Source organism: Mus caroli, unplaced genomic scaffold (genome assembly GCF_978045245.1).
Source record: "Mus caroli unplaced genomic scaffold, Mus_caroli_1 scaffold_1, whole genome shotgun sequence".
NCBI classification, from domain to species: Eukaryota; Metazoa; Chordata; class Mammalia; order Rodentia; family Muridae; genus Mus; species Mus caroli.
The window spans coordinates 68560884-68579830 of record NW_028227256.1 but is presented as its reverse complement, the minus strand read 5'-3'; the positions used below and the strand labels follow the sequence as shown (position 1 = coordinate 68579830).

The 18947-nt window shown below is 43.0% G+C and overlaps 1 pseudogene; it reads left to right on the top strand.

Annotated features, from left to right (window-relative positions):
- The first annotated feature begins 7241 nt into the window (after positions 1-7241).
- On the top strand, positions 7242-10594 carry LOC147006059 (ZZ-type zinc finger-containing protein 3 pseudogene; annotated as a pseudogene).
- Positions 10595-18947: the final 8353 nt, after the last annotated feature.

Sequence of the window (18947 nt, the reverse complement as noted above, 5' to 3'; positions counted from 1 at the left end):
AGGTCCCGCCCCTCCTCCAGTGAGCTGCAGCCTAGGGCGGAAGGCGCCGCTGGGCGGGGCGGCTGCTAACTCCCGAGCCTGGGATCTGTAGCCGCGGGCTTCCTCTTTCCGAACCCAGATCTGGGCGTGGGGACTCGCGTTTCGCCGGTATCTGGGGTGCTGCCGAGGTCCGGGGAGGTGGGGCCGCGGCGGCTGGAGCACTGATTGGGGGAAACTAGCGAGAGGAATAAACAGACCCTGTCTGACGATGTCAGAAAGGATTAGAGAAACCTTCTGCTATGGTCTCCCTTTTACAGGTCTGGGAGACCTACGCATGAAGTCATTGCCTCCACAATTGAGAGCCCCAAAGAAGTAAAATGACCGTCATTTGAAGTTTTTCATACCACATTATAAAATGGCCTGGAATTTACATCAAGATCACCATGTGTAAAATGCTCTTTTCCTTCAAGCCCAGGTGGCAGGAGCAAGCCCAGATGGCAGGAGTAAAGGTTGAATAAGCAAAGGTTGCAAGACTTCAGTTATTAAAAATAGGAATAGCAAAATTGAGCTCATCTGCTTATTTTTAATAAAAGTGACATCTTTGGCACAAAATAAACACATCTTGCTGTATACACAGCCCTATTTTTTTTTTTTTTCCGAGACAGGGTTTCTCTATGTATTCCTGGCTATCCTGGAACTCACTCTGTAACCAGGCTGGCTTCGAACGCAGAAATCAGCCTGCCTCTGCCCTCCCAAGTGCTGGGATTAAAGGCATGTGCCACCACTGCCCGGCTAACAGCCCTATTTTTAACATTAATGTTTAGCATTAATTTTTTGATTGCTTTCTTTTGTAATGTTCTTTAATACAATTCCAAAAAAGAATTTAAAAATTCTATAAAGGAGCCTAAAATTGTACAATTCTATAGAAAGCCTAGCTTTTTATTTCCAGTCTAGTCTCCCAATCTGTGCAAAATCCATTTTCCTATTATTTGGATGCTAGTCTGCTTCTCGTCTTTCCTCTCTAATAGTCCAATCTCTTTTTCCTCCTCCAAATATCTATTGATCAAATATCTATCTCATTTTTCTGACCTCAGAACGTGTTAACTCCTTGCTCTGAACACCTCTCATGTTTCTAAGGAAGATATATTAGGATCATGATAGTGTCTTCAGGATGTGTTCACAACTTTCAATGTACAGAGGTGAACAAGGTTCAGAAAGATCACTGCAAGCTTGGAGCTAGTTTGGTCCACACTTTAAGTCCCATACCCGCCAAAGAAACAGCAAGACCTTGTCTCAAAAATGTTAAACAACAACAACAACAAAACAAACAAAAAAAACCAGGTGACAGTTATTAGAATAATTAGTTCCACTCATATAAGATTGAAATCAGGCCAGGCGTGGTGGCGCACACCTCTAATCCCAGCACTCGGGAGGCAGAGGCAGGCGGATTTCTGAGTTCGAGGCCAGCCTGGTCTACAGAGTGAGTTCCAGGACAGCCAGGGATACACAGAGAAACCCTGTCTCAAAAACAAACAAACAAACAAACAAAAAGATTGTAATCAGCCTTTAGTTACCTACTATAAAAGAGTATGAAATAGTCAAAATTCAGGAAGAACAAGTGAGTGGCTCAGGGGGCAAAGGTGTTTCCAAGAAATATTTCTCTTTATCTTATCTTTAAATTATTATTTTATTTTATGCATATGGGCGTTTTGCCTGCATGAAGGTCTGTTTACATGTGTGAGCCTGGTGCTCCTGGACTTCCAGAGGACTTCCCTGGCCAACCACATTAGATTTCTACAGGAACTAGAAAGCAGAGAAAGCAATAAACAATAAAAGGAAATAAACAGCGCTTAGACATTAGACATTTTCCACATTGAAAAAATAACACATAGGCAAATATTTAGCCCTTTCTACCGGACATAAAGAAGGAAAGCTATGACCTCCTCACCTGCCCAGGAGCTCAACTTGGGGAGAAAGTGCAGACACATACCCTGGGGCAGTAAGAAAACACCAGTTAAAAACAAACAAACAAACAAAAAACAAGGTATTAAACTGAATTAACTAGGGTTTCTGGTAACAGGGCAAGACACATTCCTTTCTTTTATTTAAAGCTATTTACAGTGATTAGCCTTGATTCCATTCTCTCACAGTTTTAGAATACAGACTTGGTGCTTGTTTCATACGTTAGTAACAGGAAGACAAAATGAGTTCTGGTTTTAGTTGTGTGACCACCTTGGACAAAGTCACTTCCTTAGGGCAATCTTCCTCGCCTTTCTTATAACACTGGTACAGTAATTGTTCCATAGTCCTGACCAGCCTGTAAGACGCCAATCGAGTAATCTATTAAAAGAACAAATTGTGAACTGACTGGCAAACAATAGCATACAAGTATACCTCCCCCATTCATTCTCTTGAAATAGTTGACCTCTCGGATATGTTTCTGAGCTTCTGATCACATCCTTGAAGATGCCGATGGAAAGCAAGCTAGAATCTTAGAAGTGAGAGATCCAGCCTCGAGGACGAGCTGATCAATCACTAGCTGCTATTCCAGACATACCGACAATGAAAGTAGGTCTATCATACAATGATGACATTGCCATAGCTTCTTATTCCATACCCATCCAAAGGAAGCTTGAGAGCCCTGGGTCACAGGAGCACATCTGAAAAGTCTATATGTGTTTGCTCAACGTTGAATGCACTACGGTTTGGTTTTGCTTTATGTTTGTTCCTTGTAGCAATTCCCTACTTCCCATCCCATTCCAAATCTAGGCTTTTCTCCTGGCCACTAAGGCCTAATAAAGCCCATTCACATTGGGCTGACTCCCACTAAGGATTTGGGATTTTGTTGTTGTTGTTGTTGTTGTTTTGTTTTGGTTTTGGTTTTTTGAGACAGGGTTTCTCTGTGTAGCCCTGGCTGTCCTGGAACTCACTTTGTAGACCAGGCTGGCCTCAAACTCAGAAATCCATCTGCCTCTGCCTCCGATGGGAACATCTGTCATAAGAAGGAGTTCCCAGGAGGTTAAGTTACTGAATTAATATACCAAGTATTTGTCACAAAAATCACTGTTGGTAGAGAAAATTGATTGAGAAGTTTAACCTACTAATACGTATTAAGAAATGGCGAGCCTTTTTCCTTGAAGTCGAGGAACTGAAGAGGAAATTGGCAATAATATGATCTTCAGTTAAAATGGTTGGAAGCAGAGAAACCAGTTTGGAAGGTTCTGGAATGAGCCCATCATGTCTACCTTGGTTATATGACTATATAATGAGGTAGATAACTTGTACATTACTATATACCTATGCAAACAAGAAGATACGGTCTGGGTATGTGTATATTTTGTGCAAAGTCAATGTGAGTAGCTGTACAAATCATTTGAGTTTCTAAATATTGATTTTAAAGAACAGATAACCAATAAAGTTTAAAATCATATGGGAGGTGTCTTAGTTAGGGTTCCTATTGCTGTGACAGAACACCATGACCAAAAAGCAATTTGGGTTGGAATGGGTTTACTGTGCTTAGACTGCTACCTTGTAGTTCACCACTGAACTGCAGGGCAGGAACTAAACAGGACAGGAATCTGGAAGCAAACATTGATGTAGAGGCCATGCTGCTTACTGGCACGGTCCAATAGTTTACTCAGCTACTTTCTTATGGAACCCAGGACCATCAGCCCAAGGGCAGTCCCTCCCACATGAGCTACCTACTCCCATCAACCACTATGCTCTACAGGTGGCCCACAGCCTGATTTTATAGGGGTAAGAGCATTTTCCTAATTGAGGTTCCCTCCTCCCAGCTGTAGTTTGTGTCAAGTTGGCATAGATCTAGCCAGCACAGAGGGTTTGCAATTTTGAATGCAAATTAGCAATGGAAGAGAGAGGCTAAAGGTAAACAAATTTGTAAAGTTAATGACATTGAAAGCCTAGAAGTTGATAAGCCTAGAAAAAGATAAGCGTGCTTCATCAGGTTGAACAAATAGACTAAGCAAGAAGGCAGTCCAAATGTGGAAAATGTATTCAAAGAGGTACTTAATGTTCTAGGAGTGTATGTGGATGTGACCAGTAGAATTTATACCATGGACACAGGGAGTCATGGAGCAATAAGATAATATTAAAGCAAGTGCTTCTCTTTTAAGTGTTTATTGAGAGTGCTGTACATACGCATATATACAAAGTGTTAGGTGTTATGCCACATACTTAGAATCCCAATACTTGGAGGGAGAGAAGGAGGAGAATTATGAAGCCTAAGGCCAGCCTGGACAACACTGTAAGATCTTCTCTAATAAACAAACAAACAAGCAAGCAAGTAAGCAAAGCAAAAACAAGCACCAAACAAATTCCAACCAAACAATCATAATCTCTTTTGAGAGTTGTTTGTGGTTTTCGTGAGAAATGTGCTTATAGTGTATGGCATTGGAATACTTGGTCTCCAGTTTGAGGCACTGTTTGGAGAAACATAGGAGGTGTGGCCTTGGTGGAGTAAGGAAGAAATTTGGGATAGGCTTTGAGAGTAAAGACCAGCACCATTTGTAGTTCATTCTCTCTGTTTTGTGCTTACAGTTCAAGATGTAAGCTCTGAGCCTCATGCTCCTTCCATCGTGGGCTCTTATCCCTCTGGAACATAAGCCCAATTAAAATGGAAAATTTCTTGTTTCTTTGGGAAGTCAGTTGTATCTCAGGATGTTTTTCTGGAAGCTGTCTTGTGAGAGGATGTTTTGCTGAAGCAGATGCATGGGAGGATGTTTTGCTGAAGCAGATGCTTGAGAGGGCACATGGCGTTTGGGAAGAGCAGAACCTCACAGACAGTGCAAGGATGCTCTTGCATTGCTGGCTCTGTAAGCTTTGCTGTCTTCTCTGGCCTTTGCTGGTTTTCACTTCATAGAGAAAAATGCGTCAACGAACTTCTTGTGGTATCCTGACTTATTCTTGCTATTTTCACTGACTCATGCTGATTCGGCTGAGTCTTGCAGTTTCTGCTGGATCAAGCCACTGATGCTGACTTGTGCTTGTTATTTGACTGGATTGCTGGTATCCTGACAACAAAGAGTGCAATAACCCCCAAATAACTACTTCTAAACAGGTCCATAACTCCCTTGTCCTATGAACCTTTATCTTCCCCTACCTCTGGTTGGTGGGCTAGAAGGGCAGTTGAAGCGATCTAGACCCTAAATCTAATCCTACATCCAAATCACCTTTCTCTATGTAGCCTTGGCTATGTTGTCTTATCATAGCAATAGAAAGATAACAAGATCCTACTCTGTGGTGATAATCAAAGATAAAGGGGGAATTTTTGCCCTTAGAGTCTTCATCTACAGTAATGATCTACCTGCGAGATAGATCACTCAGGTGCAATAGTGGCACAAAAGTTGTGGGGGTAATCAACCACTCTCTGATTGGACTCGAGGCCTACTCCATGGAACTCACAGAAACTATGGCAGCATGCACAGGGCTCGCACAAGTTTAAACCAGAGGGGATTGCAGTGCTCAGAGAAGTAAACACAAGCCCCAGTGTCTAATCCAGAAGCTCGCAAGGTAAAGTTAGTTTTCTCCAGCCGAGTCTCACAGGATATACAAGTCACATTTTAGAGAGGCCTCAAGCCTAGTACTAGCTGGTCAAGACAAAATGAACTTGATGGCATTTTTGGAGATTTTGGGGTGTCACTGTTGCTTTTGTTTGTTTATTTGTTGTTGTTGTCAGTTTTACCTTATAAATAGTTTTCTTATATATTATGGGTATTAATTTTGTTTTTATGGATTTTCTGTGTGTGGGAGTGTGTGTGTGTGTGTGTCCTTGCCTGTTTGTTTTTTAAAGAGAGGGAGAGAAAAAGAAAGGGTGTAGATCTGGGTGGGTGGGGAAACCTGGAAGGGGTTGGAGAAAGGGAAACCATAATCAGAACATTTTATATGAAAAAAAAATCTTGAATTGAAAAAAAAAATAGAGCTGGCAGTCTCAGAGAAGAAAAAGTTATTTTAAGAAGGAATAAATAAAACGTACAGGGTGTGAGGTGACAATACCTTCCCCTCATCAAAGACACTAGCAGGCCAGGAGAGAGCCATGATTGTTCACAGGCCCAGCGCAGGAAACTGCAACTTCATGCAGTTTTGTCAGAAAAAATTTCCACTGATCACAGTTGAGTGAAGAGCTGAACACTGAACAGTGAGGGATAGCCAGCTCCAGGAAACTTGAAGGACTGTGTTCCAGGGTGAGAAAAAAACGAGCAAGTGCAAAGGCCCTGCACAGGGAGTGGCTGGTAGGGTTTTCGACAACAGGGAGCAAAGAAGGATTCCAACACACAGAACAAAAGGAGGACAGGGAGTGACCACGTGGAATGAGGAACCATGAACCTCTGTGTACTCTAAATAGGAAGGAAGCTTTGGGAACCTTTGGGCAGAGTGGCTTTTAATCTGTGTTGGGTTACTCCAGTTGTGGAGAGCAAAGATGAATGAAGCAGAAAGATCCCAGAGGAGACTTGAGGTGAATGCCCAGGGCAATAGGAGAATGCTAAATCTCTGAGCTTCTGCAGTGGGTGGACTAAGGAGGAGGGTATGTGGTGGAGACTCTTCACAACTCGCATCCCTTCCCCCCTTTCATGTTCTGGTGCTCCCATTGTGACAGCTGGCGAGAAAAGAGAAACGAGGCAAGTCTAGGTCAACCCCGCAGTACAGTCCTGGGCAAAATACTTCTCAAATAGTCAACATATCCACAGATATACAGAATTGAGAGGAATCTGTCCCCAACGTCAAGGTGACAAAGCAAATAAATGTACTGTGAGCAAAGAGATGTCAGGCCTTCTCAGCTTGTTCAGGTCACCCACTGGACATCTGCAAACCCAGCTGAAGAGTCAGTGTTTTCATCAAAAGTGGCCTTTATGCCCCTAAAAACTAACTAGACAACTGTTACCACAACCTACATGACAGGCATTATCTACGACAAAGTCAGTGGGAACTAATCATGCTTCCCCCAGCTGTGTAACCTCCAGGTTTAGCCATTTTTAAGTCACCCAAAAGCTTGTGAAGTTAGAAGTGTGTTTCGACTATTTTTTTTTTTTTACCCTCAGAGACATGAAGGGAGAGAGATGAACTATAAAGTGGTTAGAGACACAAGAGAGAAAGACAAGAAAACCTGAGGGGACCCAGAAAGGAGAGACACCTACACCTGCCCTTGAGGATGTACTGTCCTTTTCTTCATCACTTTCCTTTCTACAAACCCCAGCCTTAAATCTTCTTTAAGACCTCTTCTTAAGAACTCCAGTTCTGTGCGGCGGCCAACGGCGGCCACGCGGGCGGCGCCTCCCGGAGCGGCCCGCCCCACGCGAGAGATAACAAGTTGTGCTAGTACATCTGTATAAATAATTCCTGAAGTCTCAGTGTAACATGGACATTAACAGTGATGGCATAGAAATACAGATGCTTGGAAATTAAGTACTAGTCGAAACACTTCAAAAGAGAGGCGTTTAAGAGGTTCTAGTATTCTCCGAGGCTGAAGCTGAGAGTCTGAAAGCCTGAAGCTGAAACTCAATTGTAGATCATAGCTCCATCTCCTTCAGAATATAAAGAAAAGAAATAATATTTCCACAATGATAGATCTTTGGTTGTACAGGTTTCCCCATGAGTGGATCATGATGACCGTATGGTAGGGACTTGCCATAGTATGGCTGCTTCCCGATCTACTCGTGTTACAAGATCAACAGTGGGGTTAAACGGCTTGGATGAATCTTTTTGTGGTAGAACTTTAAGGAATCGTAGCATTGCTCACCCAGAAGAAATCTCTTCTCATTCTCAAATACGATCAAGATCACCAAAGAAGAGAGCGGAGCCTGGGCCAACTCAGAAAGGAACCAATAATGGAAGAACCTCTGATGTAAAACAGCAGAGTGCTCGAGACTCATGGGTAAGCCCTAGGAAAAGAAGACTTTCTTCTTCGGAAAAGGATGACCTGGAAAGGCAGGCCCTAGAGAGTTGTGAGAGAAGGCAGACAGAGCCAGCACTGCCAGTCTTTAAGAACATTAAACGCTGTCTTAGAGCTGAAGCCACAAATAGTTCAGAAGAAGATTCGCCTGTAAAACCAGACAAGGAGCCAGTAGAACACAGGAGGATAGTAGTGGACCATGATGCAGACTTTCAAGGGGCTAAACGAGCTTGTCGATGTCTTATATTGGATGATTGTGAGAAAAGGGAAGTTAAAAAGGTGAATGTCAGTGAGGAAGGGCCACTTAATGCTGCAGTAGTAGAAGAAATGACAGGCTATTTGACTGTCAATGGTGTTGATGACAGTGACTCAGCTGTTATAAACTGTGATGACTGTCAGCCTGACGGGAACACTAAACAAAATACCCCTGGTTCCTGTGCGCTGCAGGAAGAATCAGTAGCTGGAGATGGGGATTCGGAGACCCAGACCTCAGTGTTCTGTGGTAGTAGGAAGGAGGACAGTTGTATAGACCATTTCGTGCCTTGCACAAAGTCTGATGTGCAGGTCAAGTTGGAGGACCACAAACTAGTAACTGCCTGCCTACCTGTGGAACGACGAAATCAGCTGACTGCTGAGTCAGCTTCAGGCCCTGTTTCTGAAATTCAGTCATCCTTAAGAGATTCTGAGGAAGAAGTAGATGTGGTGGGAGATAGCAGTGCCTCCAAAGAGCAGTGTAATGAGAACAGCAGTAACCCCCTGGACACGGGTTCTGAACGCATGCCAGTCTCTGGAGAGTCAGAGCTGTCCTCTATCCTAGACTATGTTTCAGCTCAGATGACATCTTTATCAGAACCTCAGGAACATCGGTACACCCTGAGAACTTCACCTCGGAGGGTGGCCCTGGCCAGAGGTAGTCCCACTAAAACCACATCTCCTTACAGAGAAAATGGACAATTGGAGGAGACTAACCTCAGTCCCCAGGAAACAAACACGACCGTTAGTGATAATGTGAGTGAGTCTCCCACAGATCCTGCCGAAGTTCCTCAAGACGGAAAGGTTCTATGTTGTGACTCTGAAAACTATGGAAGTGAAGGACTAAGTAAGCCACCCTCAGAGGCCAGAGTGAATATTGGACATTTGCCATCTGCCAAAGAGTGCCAGTCAGCACACTGCTGAAGAGGAAGATGATGACCCTGATGTTTATTACTTTGAATCAGATCATGTGGCACTGAAACACAACAAAGATTACCAGAGGCTGCTACAGACCATTGCTGTACTTGAGGCCCAGCGCTCTCAAGCTGTGCAAGACCTGGAAAGCTTAGGCCGACACCAGAGAGAAGCACTAAAAAACCCTATTGGATTTGTGGAGAAACTTCAGAAGGCTGACATAGGGCTTCCATACCCACAGAGAGTTGTTCAGTTACCTGAGATCATGTGGAACCAGTACACCAATAGCCTTGGGAACTTTGAAAGAGAATTTAAACACCGCAAAAGACACACTAGGAGCGTTAAGTTAGTTTTTGATAGAGTAGGGTTGCCTGCTAGACCAAAAAGTCCTTTAGATCCTAAGAAGGATGGAGAATCCCTTTCATACTCCATGTTGCCTTTGAGTGATGGTCCAGAAGGCTCCCATAATCGTCCTCAGATGATAAGAGGTCGTCTGTGTGATGACAGCAAACCTGAGACCTTCAACCAGCTGTGGACTGTTGAAGAACAGAAAAAACTCGAACAGCTACTCCTGAAATACCCTCCTGAAGAAGTAGAGTCTCGGCGGTGGCAGAAGATTGCTGATGAACTGGGCAACCGCACAGCCAAACAGGTTGCCAGTCGTGTACAGAAGTATTTCATAAAGCTAACAAAAGCCGGCATACCAGTTCCAGGCAGAACACCTAACTTATATATATACTCCCGAAAGTCCTCAACAAGCAGGCGGCAGCACCCCCTTAATAAGCACCTCTTTAAACCTTCCACTTTCATGACTTCACATGAGCCACCAGTGTACATGGATGAAGATGATGACCGGTCCTGTCTCCATAGCCACATGAGCACTGCTGCTGAGGAGGCCTCAGATGAAGAAAGCATTCCTATCATATATCGGAGTTTACCTGAATATAAAGAACTATTACAGTTTAAAAAGTTAAAAAAGCAGAAACTTCAACAAATGCAAGCAGAAAGTGGGTTTGTGCAGCATGTAGGCTTTAAGTGTGACAACTGTGGTGTGGAGCCTATCCAAGGAGTCCGGTGGCACTGCCAGGACTGTCCTCCAGAAATGTCTTTGGATTTCTGTGACTCTTGTTCAGATTGCCCACATGAAACAAATATTCACAAGGAAGACCACCAGTTAGAACCTGTTTATAAGTCAGAGACATTCTTAGACAGAGATTACTGTGTGTCCCAGGGCACCAGTTATAGTTATCTGGACCCCAACTACTTCCCAGCCAACAGATGACATGGGAGAGTGTCGTCCGCACTAGTCCTCGTCAACACGCAGCAGTGGCATCATGGTTAATGGTGTGCACGGTTTGTACACTCACAGCATGAGAGCTCCCCGAGTGTTCTCGTCCAGTACAGCTCTGCACTGTGTGGCTGTAGATCAGCAGCTGAACATTCCTGGTGAGCCAAGAGGTTCCCTGGTGAGATTTTCACCACTAACCTAATGCCTTGTAGGTGGTGATGTTAAATGGGTGAGGTGGAAACAAGAGCACGTATTAATGCCAGAGTCAATTCCAAAGGTTTTAAAGACCTCGGTCATAAATATAATAATGAAAGACAAAGTATTTATATTAAATCAGTTTAGTAGCTTTCAGTTTTGTGAAGATAGTTTTCAGCGCAGACACAGACTTATAGATGAAGTTTTAACCAGTGATGGTGTTTGCTTCTAGGATGTGTACTCTAAAAGAACTCACTGTCTGGTGGTCACTGATGGCCTGGTAGACTGGAGCTGCTTAACGGTTTGATACCTAACCTTTAATCACGATGAACTGTCCTTACCAAGAGCAAAGCAAGACCTAGCTGTGGCTTTGCTTCTGTAACCAGCTCATGGGGTGTGAATGTCATGAAGTTGTCTCGATGATATATTTTTGATGTCATGTTATATGAGATGATCATGTGATGTGTACAGACTATGTTGAGAAGTGCCAGTGGTAGTAACTGTAAGGTCTGACTCACGCCATTAATCCCTCTAAAGTACACAGCCTTCTGCCTCTGTGTGGAGTTGTCAGTACAGCTCGTCAAAGAAAACTGCCTAATAGAAAAATCATATATATGGTGATAATTTTTCCCTCTTTTGTAGTCTGCACAAGATCCATAAAAGATTGTATTTTTATTACTATTTAACGAGTAATTAAATGTAGTCTGCACAGTGAGCAAGAGTTCACAATTCTTTTATACTGCTGGATTTTGTTGTGCATCATTTAAAACATTTTGTATGTTTCTTATCTGTGTATACAGTATGTTCTTGAATAATGTTCATTTGTCAGGAGAACTGTGAGAAATAAACGATGTGGATATGTTTGTTTAAAAAAAAAAAAAAAGAACTCCAGTTCTGGCCTGGACGGCTCAGCATTTGCTACTCTTCCCGAGGATCTGAGTTAAGTTCCCAGTAATTGCATCAGGTGAGTGGTTCATAACTCTAGCTCTGGAGACAGGGGATCCGATGTGCTGTGTACACAGACACACATATACATTAGTCAGGGTTCTTTAGAAGGACAAAAGTGATAGAATGAAATATATATATTTCAATAAGGATGTCTTACTTGATTTACAAATAACAAATACATTTAATATCTAAATTACCCATCTATGTATTTATCATCTATGTGATTTATTAGAATGGCTTACAGGCTGTAATCCAGCATGTCCAACAATAGCTGTCTATAATGGAAGGTCCAAGAACCGTCAATTGTTCAATCCACAAGGCTGGATGTATCAGCTGGTCTTCACTATATGCCAGAAACCTTAAGAAGTATGTTTGTTCTCATGCCAATAAAGGAATGGACTTTCCAGCAACAATGAGATCAACCAAAGAGCAAAAGCTTTCTTCTTCCTTGTTCTCTATGTAGGCTACCAGCAGAAGGTGGGGCCCATAATTAAGGTGGATTTTTCCACTTCAACAGATCCAGATTTCAAATTATTTAATTTAGAGAAAAATCCCACACAGTTATTCCCAATTTCTTGTGTTTTAGCTAAATTTAGATGTAGTCAATTTGACAACCAAGAATAGCCATCACAAGTTCAAACTTTGTCAGCTTGACACACAATCATATCTCTGATGTCATGTTTAATTTCCAAATGAAAATAATAGGCAGAGTCAGGCATGCACATGATTTTAATCCTAGCACTTAGAAGTCAGAGGCAGATAGATCTTTATGAGTTCAAGGCTAGTATGGTCTACAAAGAGAGTTAGTACAGCCAAAGCTATTCCCGAAAAAAGTTGTGTTTTGAAAACAAACAAACAAAAACAATTACCAGGTCAAAAATATGCCTAACATAATATAATTATACCATATACATTCGCTAATACATTATATATTTAGAATGGGTGGCAATGTTCCTTGAGGGATACCGTTTTGGTATCTCAAAACTTGAATATGATAACTACTGATATTCTCTTAATGGATGCTACATTATATGATAAAGAAGTCGAGTAAAGAAAAAAACAAATATCTGTTCAGACACACTATTAACAAAGTATGATAGAAACACTCATGCCAATTATAATCCCCATTTCTGTAACTGGTCACATGGTCTTAACTGGTATTTATAACCACCTTCTTCTACTATCTATTCTACATTTCCTCCATTTTCAGCAAGCACTCACTTCATCGTGGCTTGGTTTCTTTCCTGGAGGAATGACCCATAGCTTCATTCCTGAAGAGTCTGTGCCCTTTGTCATCCTACCTAAATTAGTTTGTTTCAGCTTCCCATTGACTTTAGTCACAAGACACAGTAGCATCAAGGGACACCCTAAAGGATTTCCTATACTCCAGACATAATCTTTCTCCATTGTGGAGAGGCAATTCAAGTTCCTCTTGGTAATATGGTGTGGGGCAGTGGACTGTGCCAGGGAGCTTGGTAAGGTTGAGTAGACTGGAAGCCTTGTAACCTCATACAGAGGATGGTAGGAGCTTCACCTGCTTCTGACCAGGGTCATCATGTGACCTAATGAGCTATCTAGAAGCCCTGAGGGTTTAGCCAATAAGCTTCCCTTCTCAGACATTCCTTCCTGCAAAAGGCATTTAATCTCTGGTCCACCCTGAGGGGGTAGTATACACCCATTTTCTACAATGAACAATAAATAGTCTGGAATCAAGGACTGTCTTTCTCAAGAACTACCCTGGGAGCATGGAGGAAGCCTTCCTCTACGGAGCCACAGTCTAAGTCTCCCATGGCCCCTCAGCATTTCCAGACAATTGGAGCTAAACTAAGGACAATTGCTGTTGAGTCAAGCTGGAGTTTCCCATTCCTGCGGCCCCTGCCTCATCCTTAGCTCGAGGGCCTCCTCCGTATTCAACTCCTCTGTGATTTCTAGTGATGTCTGGATGTCCAGGAGTCTAGAGAATCCCCAGCCCAACCTTCTTGCAGGCCCATGGGCTCTTTTGTTCCCGGCTTCATGCGGTTTCCAGCAGTGGCTGGATGAGCTTGGGAACCCCAGCTTCCACCTCAACCTGTGCTGTTTCTCACAAGCTGTGAGGTTGGACTGCATTCTCCCACACCCTGAGCGGTGTGGTACATTGGTGTTTCCAGAGAGCTCCTCACCAAACAGCAGTCCTAGGGCAAACGCAGCCAAGTGCCTTCCATTTTGTCTGCCTGGTGGAGTTCCTACACCCCAGCACTGCTCAATCACCCATCCAGACACTAACTCCTTTCTTAGTCTATTGGTTTAAGGGCTTCAGAAGCCCAAAATAGCCAGAGGGAAGCCTGAGCTTCTAGCTCAATAGACTGTTGTGTCCCCTAACCGAACTCTCCACTGGAACCAAAAATTCCAGGTCAGCAGAACTGAATGTCATGGGGTCAGGAAGCAAACATTTTCCTACTGGGTCACTAGGATTGATAGTGAGTGGAATAATTCCATTTTCTACCTCTTGACATTTAGACCTGACTGTGGGAGAAACTGTATTATATCTTGGATTCAAAACATATACTTCCATCTGGAGAATCCTGGCCCAGCTCTCCAAGCTGCTGCTACTAACTTGGCAGTGTAACGGTGTTTCCAAAAGGCCTTTCTGTCTTTCTATCAAGCCAACTGCTTCAGGATGGTGGGGAACATGGTAAAACCAGTGGATTTCATGACCATGGCACACTCCTCTGGCTGCGAAGTGAGTTCCATGGTTAGAAGCAATACTGTGTGGAGTGCCACGATGACGGATAAGGTGTTCTGTAAGTCCTGATGGTGGACGACAGTTTTGGCAGGAGCACTGTGAGCAGGAAAGGCAAATCCATAAAATGAACCAGTATCTACTCCAGTAAGGACAAAGTGTCCTCCTTTCCACGGAGGAAGTGGTAGTCAACTTGTCACCAGGTCACTGACAGTCACTCTGGGGCTATACTTGGGGCTCTATCAGTGTTGGTCTCTGCTGTTGGCAGGTTATGGCACTCAGCAGCAGCTGTAGCCAGGTCAGCCTTGGTGAGTGGAAGTCCATGCTGTAAAGTCCATGCATAACCTCCATCTCTGCTACCGTGGACACTTAGTTCACGGGTTTAATGAGCAATGACAGGGATGGCTGGGGAGAGAGGCTGATTGTACTTGATTTTTGAACTCCTCTTCTGCTGACATCATCTTTCAATGAGCATTTACATGGGGCACAAGCATCTTCACATTTCACATCCTTTACCCATTTGGAGAGATCTAGCCACATACTTTTTCCACAGATGACTTACTCATCAATTTTCCAATCAAAAATCTCTGACCGTCTAGCCAATCTGTTGGCTACAGTCCATGAATCAATCATTGAATAATTGTACATTTGACCATTTTCCCTTCCAAACAAAATGCACAATCATGTGTACTTCCCAAAGTTCTGCCCACTGTGAAGATTTTTCTTTACTGATGTCTTTCAGGGTTGTCCCAGAAAGTGGCTATAATATTGCAACTGTCCATTTCCAGATGATGCCGGCATAAGGTATAGAACAATCAGTAAACCAGACCCTAGTCTTTTCTCAATCAACCAATCATAGGGTACACCCATGAGACTATAGGTACATGCTTGGCGTCAGACCATAGTAACAGGAGCCGAAACCATAGACATCTGGGTAACGTCTGCTTCTACTGCTTTTCCTTCTTTTTCTCTTCTTCCTCCTCCTTCCCCTCCTTTATTTTTTTGAGATAGGGTTTTTCTGTGTAGCCCTGGTTGTCCTGGAACTAAATCTGTAGACCAGGTTGAACTCGAACTCAGAGTCCACCCACCTCTGCCTCAAAGTTCTGTAATTAAAGACATTTTCTACCATTTTGGCAATTTCTTTATATAACTTGCTTGTGCCTTCAGGACCTGTTTAGTATGAATATATATAGATAATATATTATATGGTAATATATTATCTATATCTATATATATGATGATCCCGAGGTTCCTGAAAGCATATATAACTTTCATTTGCTAATGGATTGCTGCTGTGCATGCTCTACTTTAAAGCTTGGGAATCTGATAATACCCAGCTTACGACGGGCTACTCAGGTCACATGGTAACTTGATGACCCACTGTCAAATGTTCATATCCCACTAAGGCCCACTAGCAGCCCAAGAGCTGTCTCACACAGGAAGAAAAGTTGTTTGCAAATGATGATAGAGCCTTGCTCCAAATCCCTAAGGTCTCCTCTGTGATTCACTAATAGTGGCTTGTCAAAGGCTCCAAACAGCATCTCTTCCCACTGACACTTTGTTCTAGTTACTGTTCTATTGCTGTGAAGGGACATCATGACCAAGTCACCTCTTATATAAGAAAGTGTTTAATTGGGGGCTGGCTTATAGTTTCAGAAGTTTAGTCCATTATCATCATGGCAAGAAGTATAACAGCAGGCATGGCAGGCATGGTGCTGGAGAAGTAATTGAGATTATATCCTGATCCACAGGCAGAGAGAGGTGAGAGGGAGACCCTGTCTAGCATGGGCTTTCAAACCACAAATCCCACCCCTCAGTGAACTACTTCCTCTAACCAAGACTACACCTACTCCAACAGGACCATACTTCCTAATCCTTTCAAAAGTTCCATTAGTGACTAAGCATTCAAATACATGGACCTACTGTGAGTTGGATTTATTAAAATCTCCAGTAATCACCTGACCTCCATAAACCCCCTACTTTAACTGGAGGGCCACGATGTTTCTTGGGGTCTAAGAGAACCAGGATCAGATCAGACCCAGTATTCAATAGATACCAGAAAGTCTGATTATTTTCTTTCCCCTTAGTGTATAGCTACCCTTGTAAAAGGTTGTAGGTCACTCTGCGGAAGGACTGGAGAAAGGCTAACAATTAAACTCTTAGGTATTTTGTCAAGGTCCTTCCTCAGTGGAACTTGACTGTCCTTTAGTTCAAGGGGTTCTGAGTCGGAAAACTGGCTCAAGTCAGGAGATTGGTTCACAGGCTCAGATTATCTTTTAGTATGGCCTATCCAGTGGAGCCTTTCTTTCATCTATAAGAGAATAACTCTGATTATATGTATCATTATCCAATTGAAAACTCAAATTGATCCAGGCCGTGGCAGTGCATTCCTTGCTACCCGCCCCAATGTTCTGGGCTCCTGAATAAAAGACAGACAGACAGATACACACACACACACATACACACACACAGCCTTTATATTTTGATATGCCTTAAACAGCTCAAAGGGTGGGTGTTGCAGGAAATATTAAAAAATGAACCCGCCAGCTCTCCGCTGGGCCGGACCACACTCCCATGCTCCTACTGCCACCATCAACTCTCTCCAGCTAGTCCCCCGCTGTGTCCACTGTGTTCCCAGCTCTTGTTCGCTTGTCCCTGGCACCTCTAGTTCTTCCTCAACCATAAACCCATGGAGTCGGTGATCCCACATTCCAATAAGTAAATAGAACCACCAACCTCCTGGTTGCACGTCACTATACCCAGTAACCTGGTAAAATTAAGACTCTTAAAGCTTAATTAACCAATCAGATTTATGTATCAATTATATCACAATTTACAAGATGCCAATATAATAATTTCAGAGCCAGTTGATAATGGTAGAAGCTTTATCCCAATTTATCTAACCTTACGATACCACAACTACTTGTGGCTGGTAAACGCCACATGGGTTCATGATTGTAGTGTCTTCCTTCTCTCTCCTCTGCCTCTCTCTCCTGAGAGGCTTTCTGACTCTGCAACTCTTAGATCTGCTTCCCTTTTCCCTGTCCAATCACAGGCCTCCTCTGAACTAATGTAATTGGACAGGGAAAATCCTGCAACAGTTGGGTCACTTCCTAACCTCCCCGTGCCTAATCCAGGTTGTTACTTACTAAAATCTATATTTCATCTTTGCGGCCCTGGACCTGGTCTAGCAGCCCTCTTGTGGCCACTATTCCCTGGCTCCTACATGGCAGCTAGCTCTCTGTCACACACCTACTCAGGCATAGCACCTGGGGTTTCCTCCTGGCATGGCGGATCTCCTTCTTCCTGGGTCTCTTGACCAGGAATCTAACTGTCCTGACTCTCTGCCTTCCTGCCCAGCCACTGACCACTGGCAACTTTATTTTAACAATCAAAACTAACTGTGGACAGGGTTCCCTCGGGGCCTTATATGCAGACATGAGGATTCTTGTGCAATTTTGGGGACCCAAATTAACATAACACAAGCAGCATAAGACCAAATCCAGAACACTTAAACTGCTAAGGCCTAGATAAAATATTAAGGCCTATTGTTACCTGTCTAGCTTGCCATTATAAGGAAACTTTCTCATACATTTCTATTATTAATAGAAAACTTTCTAATGCCAAGTTGATTATGTATTCTGTTATGTTTTTGTGCCCTTAGAAACAAATCATGATAGAATTCAGTAGGACTGCTTTGTATAGTTGCGATTCCTGGACCTCAATGTATACAGATCAAACAAAAATGCAGTAGGCTTCTTATCTGTTTCATGCCTGGAGACACTAGGGTGGATTAGCCAGAACCAAAGGTTCATACATGTCACAACATAATTAATAATAAATATTAAAAAATTAAAAGATAAACTTCAATTCTGCTTCATACAAACTCACGTTGAGATTCTTTTCTTTAGTGAAGTCAAAATCCTGGCTTCATCCTAACAGAAGTCTCTGGAAGGAAGTAACACCTGCAGCTAGGTCTCTGGTCCGTGTACCATGACTCTACTCTGATGGACTGTGTGATATCCTGGTTGATTCAAGACACTTGCTGAGGCATTCACAGCCTGAGGCTCTTCCTCAATAACATGGGCAGAGTAGGGAACCTTCATGATGGTTCCCTATCTATTTTTGAACTGATATCTTTCAAAACTCTGTGACAAAAATGAGAAAAGCAAATAAATAAAAACAACAACATGGGAATACCTTGGGGTACCTTCCTCCCACTTGCCCAGCATGTGTGAGGACCTACGCTCAATTTCCACTTCTCAAGCATCTCAACAATAAGGAAAGGATGGTTGTTAGAGCAAGAAGTGGGAGAGATCGTTTGAGGAAGAGAAGTCAATGTGTGTCAAGGCCAAAAAGACTTCAGAACTAAGATCTGTAGGAGAGCTAGGAGACACCCTATTGGTGTCTCTATTGCAAGGAGTGAGAGAAGCCACTTGGCTAGGTTACTGACCTGAGTCTACCCAAATAGGCTACTATAGATTTTAGTCACAGTGTAAGAGCATGGTAAACTTTTGTAAAGTTTTAGTTTAGAAACTTATGCACCGGATTTGTTCTAGAGTACACAAAGGAAAACAAATGATGGCATCAAACTTTGACTTTGGAAGGCAGCAGACAGAGATATAGAAAATGATTGCATGAGAAGCCAATGCCAGTAGAGGTTAAGATGGGGTGGAAGAGCCGGAGAGATGGCTCAGCAGTTAAGAGCGTTGACTGCTCTTCCAGAGGTCCTGAGTTCATTTCCC